General features: G+C 47.5%; 1 protein-coding gene across 7 annotated transcripts in view; it reads left to right on the top strand.

Moving 5' to 3' along the window:
- The window catches only part of TIAM1 (TIAM Rac1 associated GEF 1), a 443,241-nt gene that overhangs the window by 83,926 nt on the left and 341,927 nt on the right, over positions 1–17,388 (top strand). For 4 of the 7 annotated variants that reach the window (XM_063702595.1, XM_063702592.1, XM_063702590.1 and 1 more), the window contains exon 2: positions 13,143–13,195. The exons of 1 other annotated variant lie outside the window; for it this stretch is intronic. The gene's annotated coding sequence lies outside the window, so the exon portion shown is untranslated. Of the gene's footprint in view, positions 1–13,142; positions 13,263–17,388 lie in introns of all 7 variants that reach the window. 2 more of the 7 variants (XM_031005150.3, XM_055373941.2) reach the window with 1 other exon arrangement.

The following is a 17,388-nucleotide window of genomic DNA, read 5'->3' as shown; positions in this document are numbered from 1 at the left end:
AGTGATGTGTTATTGATGCAAAGCCCAATTATGATTACGCTTGTGGAGGAAAATAGTTCTTCTATTTCACAGACTGTGGAAACCTCCCTCTGATTAGGTTGACCCATATGAATTGCCAAATTGAGCTACCAAAAGGGCAATTTCCCCCAGTTCAACCTAAGATTGCTTATTTGCTAAGTCGTAAGTGCAGGAAATACATGTCTACATTAAGAAAGGACATGAGGTGCATGTGCTCTAAGGAAGTCAGGCATCCCTTTTTTATTTGAACCTGTCTCTAATGGTTAGTGTTTACTTAGTTGACACTTGGTTGTTGCCTCACTAGCTTTCAGAAAGTATCTAGAGCAAAATTGGTCGCCTAGCAACATGTTCCAGCCCAGAAGGGTTGCAGAATGGGTCAGTGATTAACAATTATATACAATCAAGTTTAAAAATGCATAGCAGCCAGCAACATTTCTGCTCTGACCACCAGGAAGCATCAGCATTCTACTGCCCTGGGTTTTGGGCTATTGTAAGTAAATTTATTGCAGTTGTGATCTTGACCTCATGGTGGCAATTAAGAAAAACTGTTCGGGACTGAAATAGGCTCATGGCGCCCCTCCGTGCATGGATCGATTTTGCAAAAGCATCTGACACCCATCATTTGGTTGGCTGCCTGTCTGGACACTCATCCCCACGGAAAATGAGAAGAGAAAATGAAGAATCTGGATATTTATGATTGTTGTCATCTCAACAAATTGGCCCCTATTAGTGAATCTGTAATTTACTAAAGAACAAGTACACACAAAATGAGTGACAACAGCTCCCTCGCTCAACCCAGATCGTTCTTTCAAGAATTACCAATGCAGTGCAGATGTTCTTCCTGAAATGGCCCAAGCCCTTAATCGTTTCTCTTCCTTCCGTTCCAGCAAAAGAGAAGACAAATTTTGCATCAGCCAGTCCTTAATCTTTCTGTCAGCACAAATATCAATGGTGTAAATCGTGAAAATGGCAGTAAAGCTAGGAGACATTTTTATAACTCTGGCAAAGCTAATAATGCACATTTCATTGTTGAGAATCATTGAGTTTAATTGGCTAATCAATTTTTAGGCCCTTTCCATTTGTATTTTGTTTAATCAACAAAAATAAATCGCCCTGCCAACCTTGAAAGACCCAAGTTGGAGAACAGTGGCAGATATTTCGTTTGTCCTGCCAAAAGTGCTTTTCCAACAGAAATGTCTTAATTGAAGATGATTTATATTCAGAAGTGCTGATGTTTTATCATTTGTCTAAAGAAGGAAAAAGCTGTGTAAGCAGGCAGTAGGCAGCCGTTTTAGGCATTGTTTTTGACATTTATCTACACTCTTTATCCTTCAGATGTTTATATAAAAATGACCTGCCCTACCCTTTCTTGCTAATGATTCGGACATCACCTCATGAAGTAGTTGTCAAGTTGTTCCCATAACTTTTGGTTAGGATTAGGATTTGCTCAAGAGAACTCCAGGCCCAGATCGTTTCGCTGTTTTCTCTGCGTTTCCTGATTCCTGCTCTCTGGGCCATGGGTGGAAAATGGCTGACATCTCAGCACTGGAGGACAGGCCACATGGGTGTGCCTTGGTGAAGTGCACTGATTCTTGGTTTCTTGGCAAGAAAACATCACTAGTCCCAGCTGGCCATGATGTATCAGGGCACCCTGAGGCCTTGATCTGGGTGGGTGACAAGCTTTCTGAGAGTTGCAAGAATGTAGCGTTTGCTTTGATTGCCTCCTTTGCACCCTAAGGAAGGGGAAGAGATGAAGAAAATAACATTTATTTAATACCTACATGGTGTAGTCTCATTTCTTACAACAATTCCAGGAAGTCGCCAAACCCTATGTAGCTGATGAAGAAGACGAGTTTCAGAGAACTTCATAACTAGAATAGCTCACAGTGCCGGATGCAGTGGCTTACTCCTGTAATCAGTAATCCTAACACTTTGGGAGGCTGAGGAGGGTGGATCACTTGAGCCCAGGAGTTTGAGACCAGCCTGGGCAACGTGGAGAAACCCTGTCTCTACAAAGGAATACAAAAATCACCTGGATGTGATGATGTGCACCTGTAGTCCCAGCTACTTGCAGGGCTGAGGTGGGAGAATCACCTGAACCTGGGGAGGTCGATGCTGCAGTGAGCTGTGATCAAACCACTGCACTCCAGCCTGGGAGACAGAGTAAGACCTTGTCTAAAACTAATAATAATAATAATAATAATAATAAAACTAGCTCACAGCAACTTATATGTGAAGTGGCTGCAATTCAAATCCTGTTCTGTGGGTCTCCAATTATCTTCCCATTTCACCGGCTGCAGGAAGCTGGAAAAGTTCCCCTCCTTAGCCTAAACAGGTTTTCCCTGTAGGGCTCCCAGGGCGCAGGAACTGAAGAATAATAAAGGCTAAAGGTTGTCTGGGAGCGGTGGCCTGTAATCCCACCACTTTGAGAGGCCAAGGCAGGCGGATCAACTGAGGTCGGGAGTTCGAGACCAGCCTGACCAACATGGAGGAAACCCCGTCTCTACTAAAAATACAAAATTAGCTGGGCGTGGTGGCGCATGCCTGTAGTCCCAGCTACTCGGGAGGCTGAGGCAGGATAATCGCTTGAACCCGGGAGGCGGAGGTTGCGGTGAGCCGAGATCGCGTCATTGCACTGCAGCCTGGGCAACAAGAGTGAAACTCCGTCTCAAAAAAAAAAAAAGACTAAAGGTTTGTGAGTGCTTGTTGTGTGTCTGCCACTTTTCCAAGAGCTTCATATATATTAATTCATTTACACCTCACTTGCCTGTTAGCTGCTGCCATCCTCATCTTACAGATGAGGAAACTGAGGCACAGAGTGCCTGGGGCTGGACCATGGTCACATGGCTAAATGTTGAGGGAACCAGGATTTGAATCCAGGTGTCCTGACCCAGAGTCCGTGCTCTTAGGATTCTGCCTTTCATTGACTGTACCCTAATTGGTTTAATATTCTCTAATACGATTTGGATGCTTGTTCCCTCCAAATCTCATGTTGAAATGTGATCTCCAGTATTGGAGGTGGGACCTGGCAGGAGGTGTGAGGAGAGCTCTCACTCTGTTAGTTCATGGGAGAACTGATTGTTTGAAGAGCTTGGCACTTCCTTCTCTCTCTTGTGCTCTCTCTCGCCTTGTGACATGTCTGCTCCCCCTTTGCCTCTGCCACAAGTGGAAGCTTCTTGAGGCCTCACCAGAAACAGATGCTGGTGCCATACTCTTGTGCAGCCTGCAGAACTGTGCGCCAAATAAACCTCTTTTCTTTGAAAGTTACCCAGTCTCTGGTGTTTTTTTATAGCAGTGCAGGAACAGATTAATGATTCTGCAAGTCTCCAGTGCAGCGAGGCACCAGCTAAGGTGACAGAGGAGGGGAAAATAGTGATTTTATGGAACTTATTTCAGACTTTGTTACGGACAGTGGAGGCCACTGATTTAGTGATTGTCTCAATTCCTGGCTCACTCACTGATCTTTGACTGTACTGGGACGCCTTTCCTACTACTTTTTCTCTCCACTTCCGGTTGTTTTCCTTGTGTGCCCCTGCTAAAGGTTTATTTTCCATGAGGCCCTCAGACTGACGGGAGGCCAGCTGTGCACCAGGGGCCACCAAGAAGCCAACATAGTGACCTGAAAATTACTCCAACAGCAAAAAAAAACCAAAATTAACCTTAAATCAACCTGGGATCTAATATGCAACTCAGCAACTTCTAAGCCATGTTCTTTTTTTTTTTTTTTTTTTGAGATGGAGTCTTGCTCTGTCCCCCAGCGTAGAGTGCAGTGGCACGATCATGGCTCACGGCAAGCTCTGCCTCCCAGGCTTACGCTATTCTCCTGCCTCAGCCGCCCGAGTAGCTGGGACTACAGGCACCCGCCACCACGCCCAGCTAATTTTTTGTATTTTTTAGTAGAGATGGGGTTTCACCGTGTTAGCCAGGATGGTCTCAATCTCCTGGCCTCGTGATCCTCCCGCTTGGCCTCCCAAAGTGCTGGGATTACAGGCGTGAGCCACCGTGCCTGGCTGCCGTGTTCTTTTTGTAAGAACTGATTCTGGGAAGCCAACAGAGTGGGAAAACCCCAGAAAATGCCTGAAACTCCACAGCATCTTTCTGTTTACCGAGGCCATTCCCTTGCTAGCCCCAGACCGTGCATCTTTGGTACCAGGGTCAGGTGATGCCTGGATTGAGTGAGGGATGAGGAAGAATTTCCACATTTGACTGGAGTGCGAAGACTTGCAGCAGATCAGATCAATTACTATAATGACGGTGAAAATACCTGCAGAGGACAATTTCTGATGCGTACGCCATGCCAAACTCTGTTCAAAGCATTCTGCTTATATTAATCCTTAATCCTCCACTAATCTTGTTAGCTAGATGCTGTTATTATCCCCATTTAACAGATGAGAAAATCTATGTGGAATGTGCATGTCTATTGTAATTTTACGAACATTAAATTACAAAACCCATCTTAGGATCAAGGCCATATGGTAGTAGGCTCATGGGCTGGTGGTGCCAGTATCTGGAGCACAGAGGCCTCTTTGTTAATGGTCCTTGGAAACTCACTGAAACATGCGGAGCATATGACAGCCAGCATCTATTGAGTTATTGCTGCACACCAGACACTATTTTTATTTATTTATTTTTTTTCAGACAGAGTCTTGCTTTGTTGCCCAGGCTGGAGTGCAGTGGCACCATCTCGGCTCACTGAAACCTCTGCCCCCTGTGTTCAAGCGATTCTCCTGTCTCAGCCTCCCGAGTAGCTGGGACTACAGGCATGTGCTACCACGCCCAGCTGATTTTTGTATTTTTAGTAGAGATGGGGTTTAGCCATGTTGGCCAGGCTGGTCTCAAACTCCTGACTTCAAGTGATCTGCCCACCTCAGCCTCCCAAAGTGCTGGGATTACAAGCGTGAGACATTGAGCCTGGCCCAGACACTATTCTGAGAACTTTGTTTGAATTTATTTAAACCTCACAGAAACACAGGTACTATGATTATGATCATCCTGATTTATAGATGAGGAAACTAAGTCACAGAGAGATGATATAACTTGCACACGGCCGTCCAGTCAGTTCATGGCGAGACCAAGTGTGCACCAAGGCTCCCCATCCAGGCTCTTAACCACAACAGCCTTGTGCCTCTGAGCTGAGGACACTGACACAGCTGGAAAAGGGACCACGGCATGGGAGATGGAGATCATTGTAGGGCTCCCTGTGGACTCAAGGCTCCCGCCCCTCTCAGGTGGCATTGCCTGGCTGGCTTGCCACTCCCTTTATTTATTTATTATTATTATTATTATTCGAGATGGAGTTTCGCTGTTGTTGCCCAGGCTGGAATGCAATGGCGCAATCTCAGCTCACTGCAACCTCTGCCTCCTGGGTTTAAGTGATTCTCCTGCCTCAGCCTCCCGAGTAGCTGGGATTACAGGCACGTGCCACCATGCCTGGCTAATTTTGTATTTTCAGTAGAGATAGGGTTTCTCCATGTTGGTCAGGCTGGTCTCTAACTCCTGACCTCAGGTGATCACCCGTCTCAGCCTCCCAAAGTGCTGGGATTACAGGTATAAGCCACCTCACCTAGCCCTTGCCACTCCCTTTGGGCAAGGGCCCTGTGGAACTGGGAAGTTGATTCCATCAACCTCCCTTGTCACCTGCTGTTTGTTTGTACCCGTGATCACCCCTGCAGGGAAGAAAACAGAGAAGAGCTCTGATACGAATCCCAAAACACATCTGAAGGCATTTACTGGGTCTTGGTGACATGCAAAGCACATTTTCTCCTTGACCCCACAATAGCCCTATGAGATTCATTCTGAATGATCGTGTCTGTGTGGTAAAGGGGGAACCGAGCCTAGTGGGAGGGGGCCGCTGATCCTCCCCACACAGCTCCCGAGGGGCGGATCTGGGCTCCGGAAGGGCTGACCGATGCCCACCGGGGCAGGAATCTGCAGACAGCTCCGGGCTTCATTGTGCCCACCTGGGCATTTCCTGTGTGGTCCGCTCTGCTGTTCTCTTGTCTCCTGAGTATTTTTTCCCTCCTGGTTTGCTGCCTGGAGACTCTCAGCAGCCCGGAGGTTTTCAGAACAACACGATGAGATTTTCCCCAGCCCCGGAACTGCTTTTGCTGTTGCTTGTGCATCCGACACCTGCTGGGCTGATGAGCTTTGCAAATGTCACTGAGTGTTGAGAGGCAGCTGTGAGAGATTTGCAGGAACGCACCATCCCAGCTGCCCCCTCGGGGGTGGGCGGCGGCTGGAGGGGTGGTGCTGGTCCTTCCTCTAGCCCAGCTCCCCTTGGCAAGGGAAGAGGTGGCATTCCTGCTCATGGAGCTGACCTGGGTACCCACCACCTGCCGGTTCCTCTCTCTTCTCCTGGGGAGACAGTGGCTGTTTCTACGTGGTTTTCCCGGCAGCATTGTCTCTTAAAATTTTTGGTCACCTTTTGAGGATATAGAAACATTTTGACCTTTTCCTTTCTGGATTTCTCTTTTCAGAAAAATGCACACATACACACAATTTTGTGTAGAAAATTCGAGGTTTTAGGCAGGTGTGGTGGCTCACACCTGTAATCCCAGCACTTTGGGAGGCTGAGGTGGGTGGATCACCTGAGGTCAAGAGTTCGAGACGAGCCTGACCAACATGGTGAAACCCTGTCTCTACTAAAAATACAAGATTAGCCAGGCCTGGTGGCATATGCCTGTAATCTCAGCTAGTTGGGAGGCTGAGGCAGGAGCATCGCTTGAACCCTGGAGGTAGAGGTTGCAGTGAGCCGAGATCATGCCACTGCACTCCAGCCTGGGCAACAAGAACGAAACTCTGTCTCAAGGAAATATAAATAAATAAATAAATAACATTTGAAGTTTTCAGCCTGGCGTGGGGGCTCACACCTGTAATCCCAGCACTATGGGAGGCTGAGGTGGGCAGATCGCCTGAGGTTAGGAGTTTGAGCCCAGCCTGGCCAATATGGTGAAACCCTGTCTCTACCAAAAATATAAAAATTGGCCAGGTGTGGTGGCACACACCTGTAGTCCCAGCTACTTGAGAGGCTGAGGCAGGAGAATCACTTGAACCTAGGGGGCCAGGGGTTGCAGTGAGCTGAGATCGTGCCACTGCACTCCAGCCTGGGTGACAGAGCCAGACTGTGTCTCAGAAAAAAAAAAAAAAAACGCAAGGTTTTCACTGACACTCGTAACACTCGGAGCCTCCTCAGACAGTGCGCCACACCTGCCCCTACCCATGCCTGGAAATCTAGCTTAAAAATCAGGTTCTCTGTTTCTTCCCTGTCCATTGAGGGCAAAGATAGAAAATTGATTTTTTTTTTTTTTTTTGAGACGGAGTCTCGCTCTGTCACCCAGGCTGGAGGGCAGTGGCGCGATCTCGGCTCACTGCAACCTCTGCCTCCCGGGTTCACACCATTCTCCTGCCTCAGCCTCCTGAGTAGCTGGGACTACAGGCGCCCGCCACCACACCCGGCTAATTTTTTTGTATTTTTTTAGTAGAAATGGGGTTTCACCGTGTTAGCCAGGATGGTCTCCATCTCCTGACCTCGTGATCTGCCTGCCTTGGCCTCCCAAAGTGCTGGGATTACAGGCGTGAGCCACCGTGCCCGGCCAGAAAATTGAATGTTAAATTCTCTGCCCCTCTTCTTCTTCTACTGTTGTCAGTCAGAGGCTTGGCAGGAAAGTATATCGCACACTCACAGGTGACAGAAGAGAGTCACGAGAGAAAGTGTTTTCACGGAGTTAAGAAAAGCAGACAGGCTGGGTGCAGTGGCTCACACCTCTAATCTCAGCACTTTGGGAGGCTGAGGCAGGAGGATTGCTTGAGCCCTGGAGTTTGAGAGCAGCCTGGGCAACATAATGAGACCCTTTCTCTACCAACCCCCACCCCCCCTCCCCGCTGCTTCCCAGATTAGCCAGGTATGGTGTGGTGGCGTGTGCCTGTAGTCCCAGCTACTTGGGAGGCTGAGGGGCAAGATCATGTAAGCTCAGCACGGGAGTTCAAGGCTGCAGTGAACTATGATCGTGCCACTGTACTCCAGCCTGGGTGACAGAATGAGACCCTGTCTCAAAAAAAAAAAAAAAAAAAAAAGACAGGGATTGGTTCCACTGGGGCAGCAGGAGGAAGCCCCTTTGTTCCCTAGAACTGAAGCCTGAGAGAAAAAGGGACTTGTGATCGAGAGACCTCCAGGTGCTGCTGTGGGGAGGAAGCAGGGGGTCAGTGTTCCTACTGTCTTGACCCTCTCCCTACCGTCATCCCTGCCCGTGGTGCCTCCCCAGGGCCAGAAGGTGTGGAAGGGCAGCCTCCCAGGCACAGATCCCAGAGGAAAAAGAGGAAAAGTCATTTGAAGGGCAATCTGAGAGTATTTAGCACGTCGCCCTTCTAGGTTCGTTTTTTTTGAGATGGAGTCTCGCTCTGTCACCCAGGCTGGAGTTCAGTGGCACCATCTCGGCTCACTGCAAGTTCCGCCTCCTGGGTTCACGCCATTCTCCTGCCTCAGCCTCCCGAGTCACTGGGACGACAGGCACCCAACACCACGCCTGGCTAATTTTTTTGTATTTTTAGTAGAGACGGGTTTCACCGTGTTAGCTAGGATGGTCTCCACCTCCTGACCTCGTGATCCGCCCGCTTTGGTCTCCCAAAGTGCTGGGATTACAGGCCTGAGTCACCGTGCCCGGCCTTTTTTTTTTTTTTGAGAGGTAGTCTCACTTTGTTGTCCAGGCTGGAGTGCAGTGGTGTGATCTTGGCTCACTGAAACCTCCACCTTGCGGGCTCGAGCGATTCTCCTGCCTCAGCCTCCCAAGTAGCTGGGATTACAGGCATGCACCACCACACCCGGCTAATTTTTTTTTTCTATTTTTTCAGTAGAGTCAGGGTTTCACCATGTTGGCTAGGCTAGTCTTGAACTCCTCACCTCCACTGATCCGCCTGCCTTGGCCTCCCAAAGTACTGGGATTACATGTGTGAGCCACTGCGTGTGACCAACCCTTCTGGATTCTTAAATAACCTCTGCCCAGCAAGTAGATCGCACTTTTGAGATCAAGGAAGGCAGCTGTGTCGTTTTATTTATTTCTACTTTTTTTTTTTTTAAGAGTTTCGCTCTTGTCGCCCAGGGTGGAGTGCAATGGTGTGATGATCCTGGCTCACTGCAACCTCCGCCTCCCAGGTTCGAGCAATTCTCCTGCCTCAGTCTCCTGAGTAGCTGGGATTACAGGTGCCCACCACCACGTCCAGCTAATTTTCATATTTTTAGTATAGACAGGGTTTCACCATGTTGGCCAGGCTGGTCTCGAACTCCTGACCTCAGGTGATCCACCTGCCTTGGCCTCCTAAAGTGCTAGGATTACAGGCATGAGCTGCCGCACCTGGCCTATTTTTACTTTTATTATTATTTTAGAAACGGATATTCTGTTACCTTGAACCCTGGACTCGAGCAATCCTCCTACATCAGCGTCTCAAGTAGCTGGGACTACAGGCATGCCACCATGCCTGGCTAATTTTATTTATTTATTTTATTTTTATTTATTTATTCTTTTTTTTTTTGAGATGGAGCCTCACTTTGTTGCCCAAGCTGGAGTGCAGTGGCCCAATCTTGGCTCACTGCAACCTCTGCCTCCTGGGTTCAAGGGATTCTTCTGCCTCAGCCTCCCAAGTGGCTGGGATTATAGGCATGTGTCGCCACGCCCAGCTAATTTTTGTATTTTTAGTAGACACGGGGTTTCACCATATTGGCTAGGCTGGTCTCGAACTCCTCGTTACCCGCCCACCTCGGCCTCCCAGAGTGCCGGGATTACAGGTGTGAGCCACTGTGCCCGGCCTTATTTTTATTTTTTAAGAAACAGGGACTCTCACTGTGCCACTCAGGCTGGAGTGCAGTGTTGTGAACGTAGTTCATTGCAGCCTGGAACTCCCGGACTCAAATGATCCTCTTGCCTCAGCCTCTGAAGTAGCCAGGGCAACAGGCATGTGCCACCACGCCCACTTAATCTTTAAAAGAAGTTTTTGTGGAGATGGGGTCTTGCTATGTTGACCAGGCTGGGGTCAGCTTTAAATGCTCTCCTTTGGATTTGGGGATTATGGAACTTTGTTTAACTTTGCTAGGGTAGTTTAGTAATTCTGTTAGTGATCGCAAGCTTCCTGGTTTTTGCCAGAGGCTTTTAAATCCAGTCTTTTAGTTTCAGTTTTTTTTTTTTTGGCCTATTTTATTTATATGCCTGTCATTACAAGGCCACTTTGAAAAGCCTCATTGTCTTCATGATGATGACTCAATCTGCCTCGATATCACAGGGAATTGTATATAAATTGCTCACGTGGCATTATGTGCAAAGGTAGTTTCCCCTTACTGTACGGTAGCATGATGTTTAGAAACGGCCATTTCTAGATTGTGCAAAAAAGCGCAATTATACGTGGGAAGAAATGGAGAAACTAGAAGGTGTTATGTGGTGTCAGGTATTACTGGGCACCAGCTACAACTCACCCCACTGAGCTTGGGGCCAGGACGTCTAGATTCTGCTCTTTGCTCTGGCTAGTACTTCCCTGTTGCCTTGGGCACCACCTCGAGGTATCAGGACCTCTGTTCCCTGGAGTTACTATTACTGATGAAGACTTGCTCCTTGACCAAACTTGAATCCGCCTTCTCTGAGCCCCCTTCTCAGCTAGGCCTTTAGCCCACCCCCACCTTCCAGGCCTTCCCAGTTAGTTTTAGCAAGAATCCTGCTCAAGTTAGAGAGCTGCTAGATGAGTTTAGAGAGATATCCTCTATTCTGGATATCTGATCACACCTGATCAAGTTCCTTGTCCCTATCCTTGTCGTCTAAGTCAACCTGCCTTCAGCAGGAATCCTGTTAAGTTGATTTAGCAAGAATCCCCCTGACTTTAATATCTCTTAGTAATTTCCACTCCACAGATGCCTCCCCCGCTCATTGGCTACTGATCTCCAGACGTCTTTGCTGTATTTGGAGTTGAGCCCAATCTTTCTCCCTATTGCAATGACCTTGACACCTGTTGTTGTAATCCTAAATAAAGTCTGCCTTACCATTTGTAAAAAATGTCAGAATAATTTTTTGCTTTGACATGACCCATCATAAAACCTTGGAATTGATTGGGATCCTCAAGGACCTCTAGTTCAACCTCGCCTGAATATCAAGACCTGTAAGAAGGCCGGGCGCCGTGGCTCACGCCTGTAATCCCAGCACTTTGGGAGGCCGAGGCGGGCGGATCACAAGGGCAGGAGATCGAGTCCAGCCAGGCCAACACGGTGAAACCCCGTCTCTACTAAAAATACAAAAAAATTAGCCAGGTGCGGTGGCTCATGCCGGTAAACCCAGCACTTTGGGAGGCCGAGGAGGGCAGATCATGAGGTCAGGAGATTGAGACCATCCTGACTAACACGGTGAAACCCCGTCTCTACTAAAAATACAAAAAATTAGCTGGGCGTGGTGGCGGGCGCCTGTAGTCCCAGCTACTCCGGAGGCTGAGGCAGGAGAATGGCGTGAACCCGGGAGGCGGAGCTTGCAGTGAGCCAAGATCGCGCCACTGCACTCCAGCCTGGGTGACAGAGTGAGACTCTGTCTCAAAAAAAAAAAAAAAAAAAAAAAAAAGAAGATCACTACTCACTGCCAGGGGCACAGTCACCGCCCTTATAGGATGGTTCTCCTTGTTAAGAAGCCCTGCCTTGGTCTCAAGCAAGGGCTGAAATCTGCCTCAGCTTTTACTCATTCATCTTAATTCTGTCTTTGAAAGCTGTTCCCTCCCTTATTAAGAGAATATATTAGCTTTTAACCAAGCATAGTGGCACATGCCTGTAGTCCCAGCTACTTGGGAGGCTGCGGCGGGAGGATCGTGTGAGCTCTGGAGTTCAAGACTACATACAGATCTTGCCACTGCACTCTGCACTAAAAATAAATAAATAAATAAAAATAATAAAATAAAATAAGAATATATTAGCTTTGAAAAAAAAATTTTTTTTTTGAGATAGGTTCTTGCTCTGTTGCCCAGGCTGGAGTGCTGTGGTGCAATCACGCAATCACCGTTCACTGCAGCCTTGACCTCCCAGGTTGAGGGAATCCTCTCACCGCAGCCTTCCTAGTAGCTGGGACTACAGTTGCATACCACTGCACCAGGCTGATATTTTTCATTTTTATTTTTAAATTTATTTTTATTTTTTTAGGCAGAGTCTCACTCTGTCCCCCAGGCTGGAGTGCGGTGGTGCCATCTCAGCTTATTGCAACCTCCGCCTCCTGGGTTCAATCAATTCTGGTGTCTCAGCCTCTCAAAGTGCTGGGATTACAGGCGTGAGCCACCGCATCTGGCTTTTTTTTTTTTTTTTCCCGAGACGGAAGCTTGCTCTATCATCACCCAGGCTGGAGTGCAGTGACTCGATCTTGGCTCACTGCAATCTCCGCCTCCTGAGTTCAAGGGAGTCTCCTGCTTCAGCCACCCAAGTAGCTGGGATTACAGGTGCATGCCCCCACGCCTCGCTAATTTTTGTATCTTTAGTAGAGACAGGGTTTCACCATGTTGGCCAGGCTGGTCTTGAACTTCTGACCTCAAGTGATCCACCCACCTCGGCCTTCCAAAGTGCTAGGATTACAGGCATGAGCCACCGCACCCGGCCTGTATTTTTATTTTTTGTAGAGACAGTGTTTTGCCGTGTTGCCGAGACTGGTCTTGAACTCCTGGGGTCAAGTGATCTTCCAGCCTCAGCCTCTCAAAATGCTGGGATTAGGGTGTGAACCACTGCGCCTGGTGCAATTTTAACCATCTTAAGAAAATAAAAATAAAAATAGAATAAAAACGTATTACTCATCTTGTGTCCTTGAACAGGATTCTGAGCCTGGTTGAGCCTGTGTTGCCGACCTAGGAATATTGTTACTGTAGAAGGCTGTTAGGGTGATGTGCCGGGGTTGACTCTGTGTGGACTCCATCTTTATTTCAAGGTCCGGGATGGTTCTGCTCCTCTGCTTCTAATTTTAAGGCCTTTGTTTCTTTCCTCTGTTATTAGCGATGGCTGTTGCCTCTTCTGGTAGAGTTTTATAAATGATGCACTTCTTTTTCTTCTGTGGAATAAAATGGATGGGCTTTGTGGAAGCTGTTTGTCACTCAGAAGTTTTTTTGTTTTGTTTGTTTTTCTTACCTTCCAGGTTGATGGTTGCATTCCAGATGTAAACAGCTTCAGAAGCCTGACGGTCATATGGTGAGCAGTTTACACTTTCATATACGCCCTGTCATGTGCTTTGAAGGACTTTCTAGGGGCATCAAGGGTATGTGAATATATTTGCTTTTTCACTTATTTGTCTATTATGTAGCCCCAAATCTGTGCCTGCTGTTTGTTGATTTTCACCCCCTATCTTTTTTTTTTTTTTTTTTTTTGGAGACGGAGCCTTACTCTGTTGCTGGAGTGCAATGGCGCTATCTTGGCTCACTGCAACCTCCGCTTCCTGGGTTTAAGCCATTCCCCTGCTTCAGCCTCCTGAGTAGCTGGGATTACAGGTGCCCGCCACAATGCCTGGCTGATTTTTGTATTTTTAGTAGAGATGAGGTCTCGTCATGTTGGCCAGGCTGGTCTCGAACTCCTTACCTCAGGTGATCCGTCTGCCTCGGCCTCCCAAAGTGCTGGGATTACAGGCATGAGCTGCTGCACCCGGCCTCTTACTTCTTTTTTAACATGACAATATTCTGTTGGAAGTGAGGCAAGAGCAAAGTCAGGGAGACCAATTAGGAGGTGACAGTGATGAGGGTGCTGGCGATGTAGCTGGTACTGGCAATGGGCTGCTGGCGATGGAGATGCAGCAGATTCTGAAACCCTTTGAGGGTTGAATTGACAGGGTTTGCTCCGGGCGGAGTGTGAAGTGTGAGAGGAAGATGTGTCCAGGAGAAGGAAGAACCCATGTATTTGGGGTTTGTGAAGTATCAGTGGTTGATCACGGCTGCTCTGGGCTCAGTGGGCTCTTCTTGGCCCTTCGGCAGGTAAGAGTTCAAAGCTGGAGTGGAAAGGCTTATGTCTTGAGCTCTCATCGAGTTTTTGATTAGTTCCTGGGTAAGGTTATTCCCTGGTAGAGCAGTTACCTCTTTTGAATTGCCTGGGGACAGCCTGCGTCCCCAGCCCTGGTGTGCTGCTAGACATAAGAAGAGGCAGGCTGGCTGGGCGTGGTGGCTCATGCCCCTGTAATCCCAGCACTTTGGGAGGCCGAGGTGGGTGGATCACCTGACGTCAGGAGTTGGAGACCAGCCTGGCCAACATGGTGAAACCCTATCTTTACTCCAAATACAAAAATTAGTTGGGCATGGTGGCAGGTGCCTGTAATCCCAGCTACTTGGGAGGCTGAGGCAGGAGAATGGCTTGAACCTGGGAGGCGGAGGTTGCAGTGAGCCAAGATTGCATCGCTGCACTCCAGCCTGGGCAATAGAGTGAGACTCGGTCTCAAAAAAAAAAAAAACAAAAAAACAAAAAAGTGGGGTTAGGTAGGCAGTTTGGAGAGGTCACTATAGAATCTCCAGTGGACATACAGTTCAGGGGATAAACCCCATGACGGAATGTTGCTGCTTCTGTGAGGGAGAGGCCCTCGTGTCTTGAGAGTTGTGGTTGTTGAGAAATGATGCCTCCCTGGTATTAGATTGGTGCAGAAGTAATTGCAGTTTTCCCATTACTTTCAGGGGCAAAAACCGCAATTACTTTTGCACTAACCTAATACCTCTAGACTTGGTTTTTGTCTTACAAGAATACTCCTGGGTGTAATCAGCTATGCCTGGTGGATACATTCGGATCAACTGGATCTCTTTGCTTATTCCTACTGTATTCTTACAGGAGTGTCTTAAGTGTATCTCTGCTTCACTCCTCCTTTCTAGCACCCTGAGAACTAGAATAGGGGTCAGCAAATCACAGCCCATGGGCCTGTTTTTGTAAATAAAGTTTTATTTGGAACACAGCCATACTCCTTTGTGTACCTGTTGTTTATAGCTGTGCTTTCTTGGTACAACAGCAGAGTTGAGTAGTTGTGAAATATGGCCTGTGAAGCCTGAGATCGTTACTATTTGGCCCTTTATTTTAAAAAAAAGTTTGCTGATCTTTGGGTTAGAAGAGAAACAAAGGATGAATAAGGCTGTAGTAGATGGATCACACAGGAATACTTCTCGTCCTCGACACATCGTTCAGCCTTAGTACATGTGAATGTGAAATTTGTAGCTCACAAACTGTGGCTTTAAAGTATCAAAACTGGCTGCACATGGTGGCCCATGCCTGTAATCCCGGCACTTTGGGAGGCTGAGGCGGGAGGATCGCTTGAGCCCAGGAGCTTGAGACCAGCCTGGGCAACATGGAGAGACCCCGTCTCTACAAAAAATATAGAAAAATTAGCCAGGCATAGTGGCGCATGCCTGTGGTCCCAGCTGGCCGGGAGGCTGAGGTGGGAAAATCACCTGAGCCTGGGAAGTTGAGGCTGCAGTGAGCCATGATCACACTACTGCGCTCCAGCATGGGCAATAGAGCGAGATCAGGTGTCTCACACAGACACACAAAAGGATCAAAATTATTTAATTTTCCTTGTTTACTCTTGTACATGTGAGACATTATCCTTATATTTGAAATGTAATTCAGCATGGGTAGGCTCACACTAAATAATGGTGTCCTTTTACTTCATCGATAATTGAATGCTGGCAGTCCCCAAATTCAGCATTTTAAATTTTTTTAATTTTTATTTTTTTGAGAGAGGGCCTCTCTCTGTTGCCCAGGCTGCAGTGCAGTGGCGTGGTCTCGGTTTACTCCAACCTCCGCCTCCCGGGTTCAAACAATTCTTCTGCCTCAGCCTCCTGAGTAGCTGGGATTCCAGACATGCACATCATCCCCAGCTAATTTTTTGTGTTTTTAGTAGAGGTGGGGTTACACCATGTTGACCAGGCTGGTTTCGAACTCCTGACCTCCAGTGATCTGCCCGCCTCGGCCTTGCAAGGTGCTGGGATTACAGGTATGAGCCACCGCACCTGGCCTGAAATTCAGCATTTTGAGACCCGATTCGCTGTGCCCTCTTCTTTTACAGAGTAAAGCTTTCTCTTTCATAGGCGTATAGCTACCATGTGGTTTGTTTTATCTGTGTTTGGTCAGGAGTTCCCCATATTTTTATTGACTATTTCATGCTAAGGGCTTTTAAAATAAGTAGACTTGTATTTTTTCCCCCCAAATGGAATTCATCTTGTTTTATCTAAGTTATTCATTTTTCCTTTGGCTATATTGTGTGCTACATTATAATGGATGGCTATTGAATTCTTTATGTAAAAAAAATGAAATAGATTGAAAATTTAAAGGACTTTTCCTTTTTAATTGCATCTTAATATAAAAACAGGAGTTTAATTATTAAAAATGGTGGAAGAAAAGAATTAAAACAGTAAAATTGCTTAGCAAAGATTCTGTTTTATAATGCATTCAGATATAATTGGTGTCATAATGTGTAATTAACAGTCTTTGAAGTGTGAAGCTTAAGTTTGGGTGGATGAAGGACCTCTTAGGATGCGGGGATGTCTGTACTTGCTCTTGAACAGTAGCACTTCCTTTTTCATTTTTGTTTTTGAGACAGAGTCTCGCTCTGTTGCCCAGGCAGGAATGCAGTGGCACGATCTTGGCTCACTGCAACCTCTGCCTCTCAGTTCAAGCAATTCTCTAGCCTCAGCCTCTCGAGTAGCTGGGATTGCAGGTGCCCACCACCACGCCCGGCTAATTTTTGTATTTTTAGTAGAGATGGGGTTTCACTATGTTGGCCAGGCTCATCTTGAACTCCTGACCTCAGGTGATCCACCTGCCTCAGCTTCGCAAAGTGCTGGGATTACAAGTGTGAGCCACCACGCCCAACCTTGAACAGTGGCACTTCCGAAGTGGTGCCCAGATTGTGGGGTTTTGCTACCTGCCTTTATGTGTGTGTGGTCGAAGGAGATGGTAGAAGAAAGGCAGGGACAGAGGATCATCCTCCGATGCTTGACCACCCACCCACTACTGCCTGGGGTTTGTCAGGGAGGAGAGGACAAACTCCTTAATATGGGCAGTGGCTTCAGCTTCAGGTCTCAGGCTAACTTCCTGGGGAGTTGGAGTCTACCACGTGCTAGACTGATCTGGGGCTTGTTTAAAACCTGCAGAGGAGCTTCCTTGGTGCATTTTCTAGATCCACACTGTAATCTGGGTGTGGGTCCCCCATGGATCTTGTTAACATGCTGGCTGGGAATAATAAGTACGAGGAAAAGCACCCTGAGGAAAAAGAGGGGAAGATAATGGAACCTCAGGCTGAGAGTCTCAGCCTCCGTTTTTCCCATGCACCATCCGGCTCCAGTTGGCTCTTTGAAGACTGGGAGACCAGAACACTCAAGAACACAAATAAAATATGAGAGAGAGTATACCACGCAGAT

This window comes from Gorilla gorilla, chromosome 22 (genome assembly GCF_029281585.2).
Source record: "Gorilla gorilla gorilla isolate KB3781 chromosome 22, NHGRI_mGorGor1-v2.1_pri, whole genome shotgun sequence".
Lineage (NCBI taxonomy): Eukaryota > Metazoa > Chordata > Mammalia > Primates > Hominidae > Gorilla > Gorilla gorilla.
The sequence above is the reverse complement of the archived record's forward strand: the minus strand, read 5'-3'. Positions and strand labels throughout refer to the sequence as shown.